This window comes from Ambystoma mexicanum, chromosome 3q (assembly GCF_040938575.1).
Source record: "Ambystoma mexicanum isolate Mex_15411 chromosome 3q, UKY_AmexF1_1, whole genome shotgun sequence".
Classification (NCBI taxonomy): domain Eukaryota; kingdom Metazoa; phylum Chordata; class Amphibia; order Caudata; family Ambystomatidae; genus Ambystoma; species Ambystoma mexicanum.
This window is the reverse complement of record NC_090926.1, coordinates 72669616-72687974: the sequence shown is the minus strand read 5'-3', so window position 1 is coordinate 72687974 and position 18359 is coordinate 72669616.

The following is an 18359-nucleotide window of genomic DNA, read 5'->3' as shown; positions in this document are numbered from 1 at the left end:
AGTTAATGACCCATGAAACCAGCTACAACTATCAAAACTAGGTCAGATAGCACACTGTTAATTTTTGGGCAATAATCTGAGCCACGGTACAATAACATATAGCTGATAGCTCATCCAGACCCGGAGCCTCACCCTTAGCCAGTAATGCAGTGGCCTACGTGATCTCATCCACAGTGATGGTGGACTCCATAGCAGCGAATTGTTCTGCGCGGCCTTGGGTGGGTGTCTTAAGAACATGCAGAATATCGGTGTCAGAGTGGAAACCTCTGAGAAGAAGAGAAGAAGAAATCTTTATAACGAGTGGCAAAGGCTGTTGCAATCGGGCTATTCCCAGTTATATCATTACCGTGTTAGTCATTAATAGAAGCAACTCTGGCTTAATTTTCTCTGACCTTTGAATGTCCTACTAACGTTTTGCTAAAATAATATTTAGAGCCTTTATTCAATATAAAAATTGTCGTATAACGGGTAAGTAATCAGTGTTACTCCATTTGGCCTCAGGGATGCCATATGCCACAAATGATTTATCTAAAAGATTAATGGAGGCCTACAGAGTTGCAATATCGTTTTGCCTCAATGGTGTAACATAACATGCTCTATAAACCAAGAGGCCACTGAGTGGCAGTCTGACCAATGTCTCCTCCTGGCAATTTACTTTAAATAATTCTATAGTATCCAACAATTGCTTACTTCGTGTTAGAATCACGTAAAAGTGCTGCATCCACTGGGGGGCGGGGGAGAGGGGTGGGCTTTTATTGAATAAGCCTAGATCAGAGGTACCTCTAATTGGAACATGGTTAGAGACAGAGAGCACACTCAGGACTGGGGCATACAGTTGTCTCGGGCATACATTAAAAAGTGACCTACAGTTACAAATGTCAATTAATTCCTTTTGTGGAAAGACTCTTTGAGTAGTACCCAAGGGTGAGTTTTTAAAAAGAAATCAGATGTGATGAAATGTGTGCATTTTAAATAATATTTATTCAGTAACAATGGTTAAAACTACTAGCTGCATGGTGAAGTAACTCATCAAACTGGCCCACATTGGTCAAAGAAGTGGCCCACTTTGACCCGAAAAACTGGCCCACTCTAGTATTCCGTATTTCGGGTTCAGGCATTGCCCTATAGGTCACTTTAAGCCTGACCACACTTAAATCAGACTGAACCAAGAGCTTCTTTATAGACCAGGCTATGATCTATCATGTAGAAGGACTGGTACAGATTGGAAAAGAGGGAACACTCTCTTGAATAGAGGGTTCTCCAAAAGCAGCTAAGCTTAATATTTTTGTGGTCTGTGCCAATATATTGTGACTTGTAGACCTAGAGAGTCTGGTACATGATATGATTTCCTATCTAAAGTAGTGTCCAGTGGGAGGTTGAAATCCCCAGCAATCAATGAATGGTGGACTACCAGAGTGTCTTGCCCAGAACTGTGCATCCCTTCCCAGAAATCAGGATCATCTCTTGTTGCAACATATACATCAATAAGATTAATAATACCTGCCTGCAGTTATACTTTAGCAAAAACCCATTGGAAATCTGGATCATTGATTCATTCATTAATTTTGTCATTTGTATAGCCCTATCACTTAAAATTAAGGTCCCAACGAGATGTTGGTTGAACGCCCTCTGAGGGTGCACATCTGGGAGAATTGGTAGATGCTATTATGCGTGTGTGCATTAAAGCCATTAAAGTTATGTTAGCGTGGCCAAGACTCTGTTAGTCACCCATGTCTGAATGGCTTGTGGATGGGCGCAGCAGAGGTAAACTATGAACTAAATGGGTTTGATTGTGTTTAAGCAGATAGAGAACTATGTGGGAAGCTACAGTTCAAATTTCTGTCGTTAAAGGTAGCTTCATTCATATGGCAGAGGTGTTGTGCAATAGGGTTTGTGTTATATGTGAGTGCAGGGTGTGTGGAATCCTTCTGCTAAATTATGAAGGTGCAGTGTGCAAGGGGAGAAATGTGTTAGCTGTACAAACGACAATGTTTACATCCTGGGTTCCGTCTATGTACATGGAGCAATGCTACCTATCACCTAGATTCAAAAAGGGGAGCAGCGCCTAAAATGCATTCAAAGACGAAATGTGAACACAATTAGGAAAATGCCTAGATTTAGAAAGGGAGCAGGGCCTAAAATGGGTAGACAGATATTGCGTGAATGATTCTTGGAAACACCTTATGTAATAAATGGCTACCTTATGCTATTAAGCTAGATGCAGAATATGGCTACCTTACACAATCGGGCTAGATGCAGAATATGGCTACCTTACACAATCGGGTTAGATGCAGAATAAGGCCATTTTACGCAATTAGGCTAGATGCATGTAGCTATATGATATTAGGTAATAAGAGTGGAGGGTTTTTGCTGGAGTACAGTAATGGTGCCACACCACAACAATGCCTGTTTGTAGAATGTTGGCATGTAACGTTTTGTGTACCAAATGTCACATTTATCACTTTTCACGACTGCCACTACCTAGATGCATTTAAAGTGATTGGGTAAGACCTGCACATTTTAGGATGCTACTTTTAGAAGGCCCATTGTCTAAATGGCTCATATTGATCATTTGGGCATCTGGGACTTTGCATATAACATGCTGTGCAATTAAGCCAAGAATTGTGTCTAGTGATGTCCTCACCAGAAAAAAAACAGTTTACTTGTTTATTAATATGTGCTTGTCTTCCTAAAGGTGTAGTAAGGGAAGGCAGGTAAGACCAGTAAAAATTAAGAGGGAGAATCTCCCGGCTCCTTCTAAAAATTCAACAAGACCAACCATAAGCCGAATGGGAGCCATCTACAAGCCCCGCCAGATGATGTCAGTTTCCCACCCACTCTACATATCATAAGAACAAGGAGAGAGAAAGAAACCTGTACGCGTAAAAGGACATTGGTTATGACAGTGCTCAATCAACAATACAGGGCTAGGTGAACAGTCAAAGTATGTAGAAATGCAAAAAAAGAACATAAGAAGAGGCAAAATGGGACAATGCCCTAATGTATCATGTTATTGAATATTTCTCCATGTGAGCACTCACAGGGAATAACTTATTTTCATGTTTTCTTAGGATGATTTCAGCCCACTTTTCTTGTAGCACTGCCAGGCTGTTGAAGTGGGGTGGTGTCAATTCGGTTTTTGATTTGTAATTTGATGAACCTCTTCAAAGCATCTGGATCTTCACATTCATTTCACACGATCATTGATTGATTGCTTGATCGGTTATTTATAATGTACCTGTACACAAGTATTTCAAGGCGAAACCAGACAGGGAGGGGAAAACAGGGGAGAACAAGACAGATCATCTTACTAGGCCTAGTATCATTTAGATTGTGCAAGTGCCCATACAAGAAGTCCAGGGGAGAGGAAGGAGGAGAAGTGCACCAGGTGGAACACTGCCCTGTGTTAAGCGCAAGGAAGGTAAGACCTCCAAGGGGAACATGCCCCGAAAGTGCAAGGAAGGGCAGGTGCTAGGGACTGGGTAGGGGGTGGCGGGAAGGTGTTCTATATGACTAAGAGGAGCGCCAGGCAGCCAGTTAACTTAACTGAGCAAGAGGAAGGGGCGGATAGCAGAGGGAAGGCAGAGAGCAGAGGAGGTGAGAAAAGGTTAGCAGGGGAGAGGCAGAGAGAAGGACAAGGAGAAAAAGAAGGTCCGGAGGAGCTTCTGGAACTTAAGGAGGTCCGGCTCAAGGTGGAGAGTGGCAGGGAGGCCATTCCACATGGGAGCACCTGCAGAGGAAAGAGATCTACCACCTAGTCTCTGCAATTATGCATTATTACCATTTCTTCAGGACTCATGAGGCCATGTTTGATGTTCAATGATTTCAGAAGGGGCCACATGCCCAAGAACCTCATGCATTTGTCTACAGCGCTGGATGCAAAGTATTATATTTCAACCCTTCCCCCTCATGTTTGGTTGCCTTACGTATATCTTGCGTATATCTTGAACTTGATAATGAGTATGATGTGTTCATACACGTAGGCAGACCTGCAAAAACTAATTCAATCAGAAAATTGCACAAAAAAGTACTGAGCGCATTTTGTGTGTCTTCTATTGTAATCTCTGTTTTAGATTGATTTTGTTTGCATTTGATAACAATAATTCTTTGATGAATTTTGCATATTAACTTTCTAATGGTTATTTTTGTATACATTGTTTTTTGTATTTTGTATTTTTCATTTGCTTTTCTATCCAATTTTGAAAAATAAATCCCTATTTTGAAAATATTGTCTCTTATGTTTGCATTCAGGTTCTTAATGGGCTAACTTTGATGTGATATCTGTTTTTGGATACACGCAATAGTTAAAGGATGAATTAAATTGTTTTTTTTTAAATTTTCTAATCAGCAGCATGGGTACTATTTGTGTTTCACTTCCATGACCCCTACCATAGCTTCCCACAGGGGGCCCCCTATTATTTTTAATATATCTAGAACTTGGGCAAAAGATGTATGATAATTCAAGGGGAATTCTGAATATGAATGGTTGATTTAGATGTACCAAGCTTATGGACTCTTTGTACGTCCAGGTGATATGCCTTTGGTATGGAATCTTTGTGAAAATGTGGGCCAATCACCTCCTTTTTCTTCATGCATCCCATATATCTGAATGCTATTCCTCCTGCTCCTGTTTCAACATTTTGCATTCTGCTCCTATTTCTGCCGCCATACGTAAGATCTTGACAATTGGTCCGCACAAACCTCTGCATGGCTTGTCATCTGACCAGACTCATGGCGGTGGATCTGGCATTCTGTGGACACTGCTTCAGCTGCCGCTGACTGTGCCATTGTGGCGTGTGGCTCATCCACCTTCAGAATGCCATCACAAGACCTGTATCAGCATGGTTGCATGACATAAGGGACTGTGACTAGCTGTTGCAGACGGCTTGCTATCTGACCTGGCTTTTGGCGGTGCATCCAGCATTCTGTGGACCCTGCTTCAGATGCCGCTGACTGTGCCACCATGGCATGTGGCCCCGCCCACTGCAGTGTGTGCTCACGTGTCTTGTATCAGCTTGGTCACGTTACATAAGGGACCGTGTCTGCCTGTTGCAGACGGCTTACCATCTGACTCCTGCCGGTGGAACTGGCATCCTGAGAACGCTGATTCAGTTCCCCCTGAGTGTGTCATTGTGGCATCTCCCACTCCAATATGCAGTCATTTGACATGTATAAGAATGGTCATGCAATGTAATGGACTGTGCCTGCCTGTTGCAGACGACTTACCATCTGACCTGACTCCTGGTGGTGTGTCCAGCATTCTGTGAACCCAGCTTCAGCCATTGTGGCATGTTGCCCCTTCCTCTCGATTATGCGGTCACATGACCTGTATCAGCATGGTCATGTGTCATAAGGGACCATATCTGCCTGTTGGAGATGGAGTACCATTTATTCTGACTCCTGACAGTGGATCCTGTCTTCAGTGCACCCTGCTTCAGCTACTTCTGTACCATTGTGGTGTGTGGACTCGCTCAATTCCAACATGTGGTAACTGGGCCTGCATCAGCATTTCATGTGACATAAGGCACCATGTCTGCCTGTTACAGATGGTTTGCCATCAGACCTGACTCCTGGAGATGGATCTCGTGTTCTGTGGACCCTGCTTTAGCTGCCTCTGACTGTGACCTCATGGCATGTGGCCTCACCCTCCTCCAGCATGTGGTAACGTGCTTCCAGGATATGAGGTCCCCTGCCAGGGCATAGATCTGCCTGGTCCTTTCTAAGAGCAACATTGATCCCTGTTCGCTCCAGTTTGACCAGTTGCTTTCTTTCTGTCACATTTACTGACATGCAGAGCCTTGTTATCCTTCTTTTGTTCTCTATCCTTTCTCTTTATTATGAATGTTCCTGTTAGTTTCCAAGTCTTGACCTAGCCATGCCTTTCACTCTGCGTCCCACTCAAATCTTATCTACTGTACTCTCCAGAACCCTCTCCTTAAACCTATTAGCCTAGGGTTCTGGAATGCACACATTTTCTAAAACTGCTCTTGCTGTGGACATATTATTTTCCTTTAACTTTGATTATTTCTGTATCACTCAAAGCTGGATTCACCAACTGTACTCTGTGACTTAATGGGTTCATTCTTCCTTTTCCCACTCCCCTAGATCTAGCTGCTCTGGCGGAGGGACCGGCCTGATTTACCAAACTTGCTGGCCTCTGGTCCTAGTCACCTTTTCTCCTCCTTCCTTCTCATCCTTTCAACTTCATATTGGCTCCTTCTCTCCTGCTCTCATTACTCTGTCATCTAACACCCTCCTGACCATCTTCATCTTTCTACGATGACTTTGAATCCCTTTTATCTTTAGCTTTTATTCCTGCCTCTTGCCTTTTCTCTGATTGCATTGGTGACTTTAACATTCATCTTCCCCCTGCCTTTCCTGACCTTTCCTCTTGTGGGTTTTTGTTCTACTCTCTTCTATAATCTCACTCTGCTGCCCTCTCCTCCTGCTCATATCAATGTTAGGACCCAAAACCTGTTTTTTATGTCTGCCGATTTTAATGTTATTGACCCCATTCTCATGCTCTTCCTCCTGCTGATAATTTCCTGACCTCTACATCTTTCATTCCTCCTTCCCCTGCTCCTTTTGCAGGTCCTGCTTTTTCCTCTTATTTTCTGCATTGGGATTTTTCAATCTTAATTATTTCTTTCTTTCTTTTGCAAGACATCTATCAGACTTCTACTCAATACATGACATTGATTCTGCTCTTGATACGTCTGCCATTGCTGCATCCCTTGATTCTCTCTGTCCTTTATCTTGGTGTCTAGCCAAGGGTAAACCTGCCACCCCTGGCTTTCTGATTCACTCAAGCAGCTTAGGATCCAACTTCGGAGAGATCAGTCTCCTCACTATTGCTTTCCTTTTCCTCTCTTCTCAAACAGGCTAAGGCTAATTATTTTCATGATCTCATCCAGTCTCAGAGTTCTTCTGCCAAACTCCACCGCTCCACTATTAATAAGCTTCGTACTATTTCTTCCCCTGATCCCTCAGTTACATATTCTGTTATGCCTAATGATTTTGCTAACTTTTTTCAGTCAAAATCGAGAATATTCATTGCTCATTGACCCCTCATTCTGCCCCTAGTTCTGCAGTCAATTCTGTTTACTCTGCCACCACCTCTACTTTCGATCACCCCCTTTTTTATTATGCTCTATGTCTGATTCTGATGCTGTCAACTTCGTTTCTCAATCGCACCCAACGTCAGCTCCCTCTGATCTTGTATCTACTTCTCTCATCAAACCTATTTTACCTGCTTTTGTTGCTACTCTACCTTTCATCTTAATTTCTTCTTTTTTCTTTGGATACTTTCCCTCTTCTTTCAAATCTGCTCCGGTCAACCTCGTTTTTAAAATACCTTCTTCAGACGGGCTGATCCTTTGAAAATCTGTCCCATTTCCCTTCTCGCTAAATTTTTGTAATGTATCGAATGACTTGCTTACTTTAAACTAAGCTCTATCGGAATCTTTTCTCCTCTCACCAATCCGACTTGCTCCCAGTGTTTCTACAGAGACCGCCCTGTATCTTTGATGCTATTCTTCATGCTCGCCACCATGAATTGTCTTCTATTCTTGTTTTACTTGACCTCAACACAACATTTGATACAGTGGATCAACCGACACTTCTTTCACACACTCTTCTCTTTGGTTTTCTGGCACTACTCTCTCATGTTTCTCCTCCGATTTCTCTGAGTGCTCTTTTAAAGTAACTTGAAAAGGGTCTCTTTCCCAGTATCACTCTCTTTCTTATGGTGTCCCCAAAGCTTGGTACTTGGTCCTCTTCTCTCCTCACTCTATACCTCTCCCTTAGCCTCACTTATTCTTGGTTACCTGTGCGCTGATGATGCCCAAAACTTTAATTTCCTTTTCTTCATTTGACAACCCCATTCACCTGTGTCTCTCTTCTTGTCTCACTGCGGTGAAATCCTGGATGGCTTCTCTGTTTATTTGCCTTAATCCTAAAAAGAAAAAAATGATTGTTCATCCCTGCTTCTGCCTCTATCCCATATCCTCGTACTATTTTGTTTCCCCTTCTTGAGCTTCCCATTGGCATTCAAGCATGCAATCTTGGCTTCCTTTTTTTACTCTTGTTTCTCACTCGTTCCTCCGATCACACCTATTGCCCAATCTTGTCAGTTTCACCTCTTTATTAAGAAGATTCACTATCTTCTAACCTTTCCTTCCACCAAACTTCTTCCACAAACTATTGTTCTTTCTCGGCTTGACTATTGTTGTTCATTATACATTGGTCTTGCTAACTTTACCATTCTTCCTCTGCGCTCAATCCTCGACTCGGCTGTTAGAATTCTGTTTAACCTTGGTTTGTCTTCCCAAATGTCCCCTTATCTGACCCATCTTATTGGCTCAAAAATCGCCTTTGGTTTGAGTTTCATTTTCTTCATTTAGCCTCTAATAGCATTTATGCTCTAGTCCCACCTTATCTTTTTTCCTTGGCCTCTCTGTACCACCCTGTCCGCAAGCTTCGATCTTCCTCTCAGTTTCTTCTTTCTGTTACTCGCCCTCCCTGTCTGCGATCTTCCAGTTTCCGTTCTTTCCAACTCCTTGCCCCTCATTTTTAGAATGCCCTCCATTTGGATATTCGTTCCTGCCCCTCCCTAAATCAATTTAAGAAACTACTCAAATCCCATTTGCTGCAGTCTGTGTCACCTTAGGGAATGTATTTACCTGAACCTTGCCATGTGCGCTGAACTGTTACTTGTTCCTTGCCTTATTCCACATTTACATTATTTGCCTAATCTTTTTTACTATTTTCAGAGCTTTGGATAAAAGCGCTATTCATGCTTTGTAAAATTAAATAAATAAATACATTGCACCACTCTTGTCTTGAACCTCTCCAAGCCCTGTCTGATGGCATTTATGCTATTGTCATTGGCCTTTATGCATGCATTTGTGAACAGCAGGAAGGGCTTGAGGGATGAGAGTTCTTCCATTGATTAGCTTGGTCCATGACAGTTCTGGTAATGATTTTGTGGGTGACCGTGGGTCTGATTGTTTCTTAGTTCCTGCGCAGAGCAGCATATAAATGTCTTTCTTGGCAGCTTTCAAATTGGCCAGTTTACTCCCTTCCTTTGACTGTACTAATTGATTGCCTGGAGAGATGTCTATACCCTGCATCCCTGCTTAATTCCCCCAACCTTCACATTATGTGATGCCCAGAGAGCATAAACATTGGCTAGCTCTGTACTAGAGGAGGGGAATTCTTCAGAGCATTTCGACGGACAGGGTGCTGTTGTCGGGAATGCAAGTACCTGCTCAATGCCTTTTGTTTTGAGAAATGGCTGCCACATTGGAAAATAGCAGCGTGATTTACCTCTCTATGTTCCTTCCATTGATGTTTTTTCTTGGGAGGAAGGAGAGAAGCACACCAATGCACTGAGAGCCACCAGGACCACAGCCCTTCATCTTCTGAAACATTTGCATTCACTCTCCATGGCTAAGATCTTAATTTATCTGACCCCGTAGCTGGAGCTGAATGGTCAATGTGCAATGGCTTCTGGAGTAAAGGTAGTCAGAGTTTCGGGCATTCAGGAGAGGACCCCATCAGCTCATGGATCTCTTGAGATACATGACTAGCACCGTGAGCAGGGCTGAAGGCATTAGCACAGTGACATTAAGCTCTCTTGCTGAGCATTGTCAGCTGAGCTCAGGGAAAGCTGACCAACTTGAGTTGTGCCTCCTCGTGGTCTCTCACACCCGGACAATCTCCTCTGAAGGAGCTCTGTCATAAATAGTAGATTTGCTTGTGGCTTGTGTTATTAAAAGAAACGTATCTGTTCCAAAGCATACAGTGAACCTCCAGAAAAACGACACATCAGGATTATAAGTAACATCAGTAACCGGCGCGCCAATGCTATGGGAAACACTCAATGTGGATTGGCTCAAGTGTGAGTCTCACCACAGTGTAATCCCGTTTACGCATCAGCGTTCATTTCGCGCCGGGTCTCAAAGCCTCCTCACTCACCGCCATACGCTGCCATTTCTCTGGAAAAACGTGCATAACCTGCGAGGCTGCCACAGCGCGCTGCTGCTTCCAAAATAGCCTGCGCTAACACTGAAAAGTGCTTTTGCCTTCCGCTATAGTGAAAGTCAGAAGCCTTTATTCTGCTTTTCCTTTTTTACTGCATGCCTAATCCATACAATGTTCTCATATCCCACTACATTACCTACCCATTCATTACTACGGATCAACTTGGCCCAAAATGGGAACCTGTAGATCCGTAGTAATAAAGCAGTACGCGTGTTCTAGTCTCTCGGCCCAAACAAATGGCGACGGAAAAATATAATAACACGATTAGTATCCCGGGGCTAAAGAAAATAGAACACTAATGGCAATAAGCCCCTCGCCAGCAGGCCATTACCACCTAATGATAATGATAATGCCCACCTTAGGCAGTAATGGCCCGCCGGCTCGGGGCTTATTGCCACAATAAGAAGCTTTACTAAGTGTGAAAATAGTATCAACAAATAACAAGACAAATCCTTAAAGGTAATGACAGAAAAGAATCACGTCTACAACATGTAGAATGGCACATCTGCAAAGTTAGACAATGGGCCTCATTACACGGATGGCGGAGAACCATGGCGCTATTAGCGCCATGGTTCATGCCGGTAAAATACCGGCAACGCCTTGGCAGAAAGGGGAATTACCGCCCAATTCCAAGGTTGGCGGGGCGGTAATTCCCCCTTCCACCATTGCCCTTCCCCATTCCCATTTTTGCCCCATAGGGCATAATGGGAATGGGGAAGGCGCTAATTACGGTACTGCAAATTGCGGTACCATAATTAGCTCCCTGGGTCCCTTTGCGGGTTGGTTTTTAACGCCTGCAAAAAGCAGGCGTTAAATTCCCCATCCCGCAAAGGGACCTCGTAGTAAGGCCGTAAGGATTTACCGGTACCAGTAAATCCTTACCGCCATCCGTGTTATGAGGCCCAATGTTTTCCTTTTGTAGGTGCAGTAAAAACATTTCTTTGAAAATGGATGACACTTGAAATAAATGTCTTCCACATCACCTTGAGTCCATGTTTCACCCTAAACAGACTCTAAAAAATGTTGCATCCCCGAAAAAGACATGTTAGGTATCCATTCCCTTCCATTCCCTTCCATTTCAATTCATATCCACAGGACTAAGTTCTAAGGGATTGTGTATTGTTTCCATTTCCCAAAAATCCATTTAGGACTTTCAGAAAATTAGTCTTTTTAAACTTTTTCTATGCATGCACAGGCCAGAAATGTTCTCCGTCCAAAATCCTCGTGAACAAAGTCTTCATTTTATGGGACTATTCATTTTCTATACCTTCCAAAAATTCCATAATGCACTCTCACAGCACAACAACCGGCAACATTAAAGAATAGAGGTTTATGCAAAAAGGCAATATTTTAATAGAAGGTCCTATTTTGAGAACCCTGCTAATAAATAAAATGAGCAATTGTAATGCAACAACGCCGTTTGCAAACGGTTATCTCTGGTTACTTTGGCGGTGCACATTGTGAACTGTGTTCACAGTGTGAGTGCAATATGAAGACAAATAATGGCTGCAGGTTCTATGAGGAAGGCATCAAAACCACAAGAAGGAAACTGTGTGTAACTATTTCAGGTTGGATGATTAATAAAATAAGGACAGGGGCCTATATTGACAGGAACTATTGTCCCAGTCCAAGTTCAAACCCTTATTCCAGACAAGATGAGCTCCAGGGTTGCTGTTTGATTGTTACACCCATTAAAGTGACTGTCAGGCTGACCTATTTCGCTTTGATTGTTGTATCTCATGCTCCTTGATTGTTGCACCCGTAGAGTCACTGTAGGGACCACTTATTTGTCCTTGATTGGGGCATCTAATTTATATCTCTTTCGCACTTCTAAAGTGATTGTAGCTCCCATATATTGCTCCTTGATTGTTGCATATCATGTTTTTCTCCTGGCTTGTTGCATGTCACCACTTGACTGCTTTAGCTTACATATTGCCCTGTGACTGTTTCAGTCCATGTATAGTGCTCCCTGGATTTGGCATTTCATGTATTGCTTGATTGTTATGTTTCAATCATTGCTCCTTGATGTATATCTCTCATTAACTCACTAAATTGTTCACCATTCTTCCGTCCACCTTAAACTACGCATATCAGCCAGTCACTTTGACACCTTAGGTACTGTCAGATAAATCTTGTCACTTTTCTTTTTTTCCACAATTATTTTACCACAGGCTTAGCTAGACATCTACAGACTTTGTACTGTACCAGACACATGCAATGTTCGTGTAACACTGGAAATCATGATTTGAACAGGCCACGCAATAAAAACCATCACACATGCTCACAATTATACACTTTATATGAAGATACTCAATGTTGTTAGCAAAACAACAAACTCTTACATTTGCATTGGTTATAGATGAGGAAACAATATATGTCAACAATTTACACTGGTGAATGTGATAAAATGAAGCTCAGTTCAACATATGAAATCTTTCTGTTTTTCCTGAAAACCCTGACTGAAATTCATTAATAATGTGTGTAACACGACCTGAAACAAGTTCAGCTATAGTTCTACCCCCACCCTTGCCTTCTGTTAGGTTAGTGAGGAGATTAGGAAACACCCCATTTGGCACTTTGGCTGTGAAAGCAAAGGCATTGTAGATATAGGTCCAATTCTCATTTACTTCCCCCTGCAGTTAGCTAACGTTGGGTTAGTGGCAAGGCTAAGAGTTGGTGAGATTATTCATAATGAAGACAGGGACCCCTTCTGTGTGAAAGAAAAAAACCCCAGTTACTAATTTTAGAAAACAGGCTACTTCATCGGTCACTTGGTACCTTAGCGACAAATGAAGATGTGCCTTCTATGTCAGTTTGACAGTGGGCCAAATTTCAGTACCCTGCAGAAAGGGTCCTATCTAAGTAATTGAATGATTGAGTGATTATTGCCCTATTTATACTTGCAATAGGCTATGCCCTTTGGCTGCTAAGAATGATCAGCTTGTCTTTGCCAGCACTGTTATTTTCTCAACACAGCCTTCCAAACTCACTTTGGTAGCTACACCGGTGTCTGCTGCGGTCTCAAGAGATGCAGCTCTGCAGCGTTCCCACTCCTTCCTCCAAGCCCAGCCCATCTTTCCACAGGAATCACCCGTCAAGGCCCAGCCAGCACCCGGCAGCTCTCCCTCTCTTCAGGATCCTCCAACAGCAGATGGCACAAGGCAAGGCCCAGGAAACCAGTTGACAGAAAACCAAAAGCTTCCCCAGGCTCTCTTTTCATTCCCTTTAAAACGCTTTCAGTGGGCCCTGCCTGCAATATTCCCGTATGTTCCCTTTACCATGCTCCAGCCTCTGTGACATCAGTTGTCACCACCGCTCCATGAAGTCACTTCCATTTTCATCACATGCCAGAACCTTTGAGAGCTTTTCAGTACCTTTCTGCCTCCCTTTCGTGTAATTTTCCAGCCCAGGCCTGAACTACCTTTGGACATTATTCGACACACATCTCCCAATAATGTAACTTATTCATCCTTCCTCTTTTCAGCTTGGAACAATGAACATTCATTTCCAAGGCCCTTTTTGCTGTACTACACACACTCTGCCTTGCAAGTACTGGCATCAGCTCTCAATTTTACATTATTTTGAAACTGGCCATGATCATCCAGCATGCTGTTCGTACACCTGCTGCTTAGTACACAGAGAGTCTGTGGCCTACAAAACTAGTCCACACAAATCACCCCAATATTAGCTGTTAGTACCCAAAGTCACCCCCTTTCATGTCCTAATGCTACATGTTGTGGTGTGCTCTTCTATTCCTATGTGGATGACACACAGTTGATATTCCTGCAGGACTCGCCTCAAACCGCGCCCCCCCAGCCAGCTGCGTGACTGCCTGGAGAAAGCGGTCTCCTGGTTGGCAGACAACTGGCTCCAACTAAATGGAAATAAATGGAGGTACTAGTGGTTGGGCCTAAGGATAGGGATAATCTTTGGGATGCGCAATACTGGCCAGCCTCCCTTGGCCCCTGTCTGGTACCCTGTGCCCCTGTCAAGAGTCTGGGCATGAAACCTTTACCTGATAGCTCACGTGAAGCTCAGATCTCTGCCATATGTGGGGCTGGCTTTGGAAAATTGAAAGCCCTGTGACATTTTCTGCCTCTGCTTCCACTGGAAAACCGTACTACACTGGTAACCTCTTCGATAATGGGATCCTTAGATTATTGTAATGGTATCTATTTAGGCCAACCTAAGTATCATATTGAGAGATTACAAGTTCTCCATAACTTGGCAGCCCGGCTTGCGCTGCAAGCTCCTTGACTGACTCCTTCCGTTGCTCTTTTCCGGCTTCATTGGTTGCCGGTTGGAACACAGATCGAGTTTAAGATTTTGTTTATCGTGCATCAAGCTCTTTATAATGCAGGCCTCATTATATGAGAAATAAATTGGTAAGGTACTATCCTGCTAGAAGCCTTCAGTCGGAAATACAAGTGCTGCTGAAAATTCCAAAATTTCGTTGTAAGCACCTGGGTGGCCGATCCTTTTTGGATCCTCTATGGATCCTCTATGGAAGGCCTTGCCATTGCATTTGAGAGTTCAGACCGAGAGGTCAGACCGAATACCTTCCCTTTATAATTTTTGATTTGATTTGTTTGTTTGTAATGCGTCGGTAGCCCGCAGGCATCAGGGCGCAGAGAGACAGATTCATGTTAGGCAAGAGATAGATGGGCAGCTAGGAGGTGGCACGTTATTTGAAGAGATAGGTCTTCAAATTTTTCCTGAAAATTAACAGATTTGGCTCTGCTCTCAGAGTAACTGGAAGATTGTTCCACTGCTGAGCAGCGCGGACCGGAAAAGATTTGGGATGCCTGAGGTATCTGTAATTTACCTAGTGTTTGGAATCTTAGTGCCCTATTAGGGATATATCGTTTAAACTTGGCTCTAAGATAAGATGGAGCCACTCCATATAAACATCTGTGAACCAGAGTCATGGATTTGAAGAGGATTCTATCCTCTACTCTGAGCCAGTGGAAGGATCTTCTGACCTCTGTCACATTGCTTCTTCTATCGATCCCTTTTATGATCCGAACTGCATTGTTCTCCATTATCTGGCATTTATTGATGCATTTTTTTGATGCTCCTAGCAGCAGTGAGTTGCCGTAGTCAAGGCGTGCCAGTATAATGGCCCTGGCTATTGTGGCTGCATTGTTTTCTGTTAGTAAAGGGCCTATGGCTTTCAGTAGCCTGATATAGTATGCGTTATTTTTGTGAAGGTAGTTGGTTTGGGATTCTGATCCCAGGGACGCCTCCAGCATCATCCCAAGTGTTTTCACATGGGGGACCACCTTAATGCATGAGTCTTTGATTGTAAATTCTTCGAAATCTTTACCAGCTTATCCCTCGCTTGACTGGAACTGAAAATCATGAGTTCGTTTTTTTTGCTATTCAAGCACATCCAATTGTCTTCCATCCATTTCTCTATCAGGTTGTAGATGGTTGTAATCTTTTAATTATCTATTTGATAATCTCCCTCCAATTCGAACACCAGCTGTGTATCATCGGCGTAGTTAGTGAAATGAACGCCGATGGATTCTAGGAGTACACATAGATATTTCATGAATATGTTGAAGAGAAGAGGAGAGATACTGGCTCCCTGCGGTACACCTGCGCTTATAGGAGTAGATTTTGAAAACTTCTCTTCTCAGTGTATTCTGGCTACACGGTCTGTGAGAAAGGATGCTAACCATGCCAGGGCTGCCTTGGAGCACCCCGCTGTTTTCTCCAAAACTTGTTGTAGAAGTGTATGGTCGATGAGGTCAAAGGCAGCACTTAGGTCCAAAAGCATTAGGATCCCTGTTTTGCCCTTATCTTTTATGGAAAGCATGCGTTTTTGGAGATCCAACATTGTGGTTTCCGTGCTATGAGCAGCACGAAAGCCTGACTGTTGCTCATGCAGAATATTGTTGGCTTCCACATGTGCCTGCAATTGTCCTGTAGCAATTTTGTCCATGATTTTCAGTACAAAATTGGTGTTAGTGATAGGGCGCATATTATTAGGATCTTTAGGATCCAGGCCTGGTTTTTTTAACAGCGGTGTGATGGTCATCTTTTTTATGGCTTTAGGAATCTTACCGTCATGGAAAGATGCATTAATTATCTTGGATAGCACTGGAGCAAACAGTTCTTTGTTTTCACCGATAATTTTGGGGGGGGATTCAATTTTCCGCGCAGGAAGATGGTTTCATCTTAGCCAGCACCGTCACCATCTCAGCCTCTGAGATTGGTCGAAATTTGAAATTGTCCAATTCATAGGGCTGTAAGTTAGCCGCGTTAGGAAGATGGAATTACTTAGCGGTTTCTCTGGCCAGGATAATGGCTTCTCTGGCCTTTTGAGTTTTGTTTTCAAAGGCCTTTTTTACAGTTTCACAGTCCTCCTCTGTGGGAGTGTATGGGGGAGACATGGATTTAGGTTACTCATATGATTTGAGAATATCAAAAAGCTTACTGGCTGCATTTGGTGCGGCCTCAATCTACTTATTATAGTATTCTGCTTTAGCAGTTGTGATGCAGTTTCTATACTTAACGTTTGCCTGATTCCATTGCTCCTTGGATTCGGGTGAAAGATCTTTTTGCCAGATTCTTTCTAATCGTCGTTTCTCTATCTTGAGGTCCCGGAGTGTACTGTTAAACCAGCTTTGATGGTTACTGGTTTTTCTAACCATTTTAGATTTAAGGGGGGCATATTGATTTACCATCTCTGATATATGTTTAGTCTAGATTTGTAGCAATTGCTTGCATGTGTCGCCAGTTTGGAAGCATTCACCTATTTGGCAGAAGCATGGTTCTAACTGTTCTGGGCCTCTACCTTTAAAGTTTCTGCTCATAGTTTTAATGTGAGGGCTATGTTTGTGGCTAGGAGTATCTGGTACACAGATCTCGAAAAGAACTTTAAAGTGATCCGACCAAATACACGGCTGGGTTGATATATTCTGAGTAGTAAGGTTATGTGTTACAACCCAATCTAACTGATTGCCCTCCATGGTAGTACGGTCGTTATTTTGGACTGAGAAATCAATATTTAGTTTTAAGACTTTTCGAGGCTAATGGCTTCTTTATCCAGGGGATTTTGATACCATCTGTTGAGGTCGCCGACTAAAATTGAGGAGGAGTTAGTAGATTTCAGTGCATTGAGCTGCTGGGTAATCTCACAGCTGAAGTCTGATACCAGCGAGGGGGGTTTATACAGTACAATGAAATTGATGCACACTCTAGGGGTTGGGGAGTATTTGAGGTGCAGGGTTTCGCAGCCAGTTCAAGACATTGAGGCTTTAAAGAGACTGAATGATTCTCTTGCAATTAAGGCCACTCCACCTCCTACCCCTTTTTCCCTGTTCTGGTGGTATAAGGTGTATCCTTCTGGGACTGCTTTATTGCACACAAGTCCAATTGGGTCTTTAAGCCATGTTTCTGTGAGAAATAACATATCTAACTTTTCTTCCATAATAAGGTTATGGATATTTTCTGAGTGTTTGCTGAGGGACCGGGTATTTAATAGGCAGACTTTAAGAGTCCCCAAGACCTGCTGTTGGCAATTAGTCTGCTCGGTACTATTGTCTTTTTGTTCCTTTTTTCTTGGAGCTAGCTAGTGTTATAGGGGCTTCAGAGTATGGTAGCTGTGTGTTTGCATTGATGGCCCCTGTCTCTTCCCTTGTTGTGGGTATCATACTCAGAGCAGTGCTATGTTTTTCCGATTTAGCAATCCCCAAACCTTCCCTCTATGTAGCCTAATGGCTAGTAAAAGCCAAGTGAACTCACCTAAGTACGAAGTATTGCTGATGATCTCTTATATATCACAGCAGTGCTGGTGTAGTTTTTCGGTGGAACGGCATGGGGGGTGGCCCGGTACTGCCGCGGATTGGCACAGACTGGCTCCTTCTCGTCCGCGCCAGTGCATTTGTGCCGGGTTTCCACAGAAATTCCCTTCCGGACTACAATCCTCGTGGGGATTGTAGTTCGGTGCAGCTGTGGGCATGTGCTTTTACTCACACTGCTTTCAGTTGCTTCTAAGGCAACAAATACACGAGTGGATGCCTTAATGTCACAGGGTCTTCAGAAATGACCAAAGGAAGTTATTGAAGACTCATTTCAATGGTTTCCTTTCTGTTCCTTAGGCCTGTGGTCTAGTTTCTGTAAAACTGCTCTACCTCAGTGCCTTGATGCCTTCAGGCCATAGTTTGCGCTTTACAAATCCTAAATAAATAAATAAATAACTGTTAGTACCCATGTTAATAAACACAGCATATGATGAACAACTCTTTAACTCATGGCAATACCTACAGTACTCTCCTCCCATGCACACACTAGCACCATCCAAACTC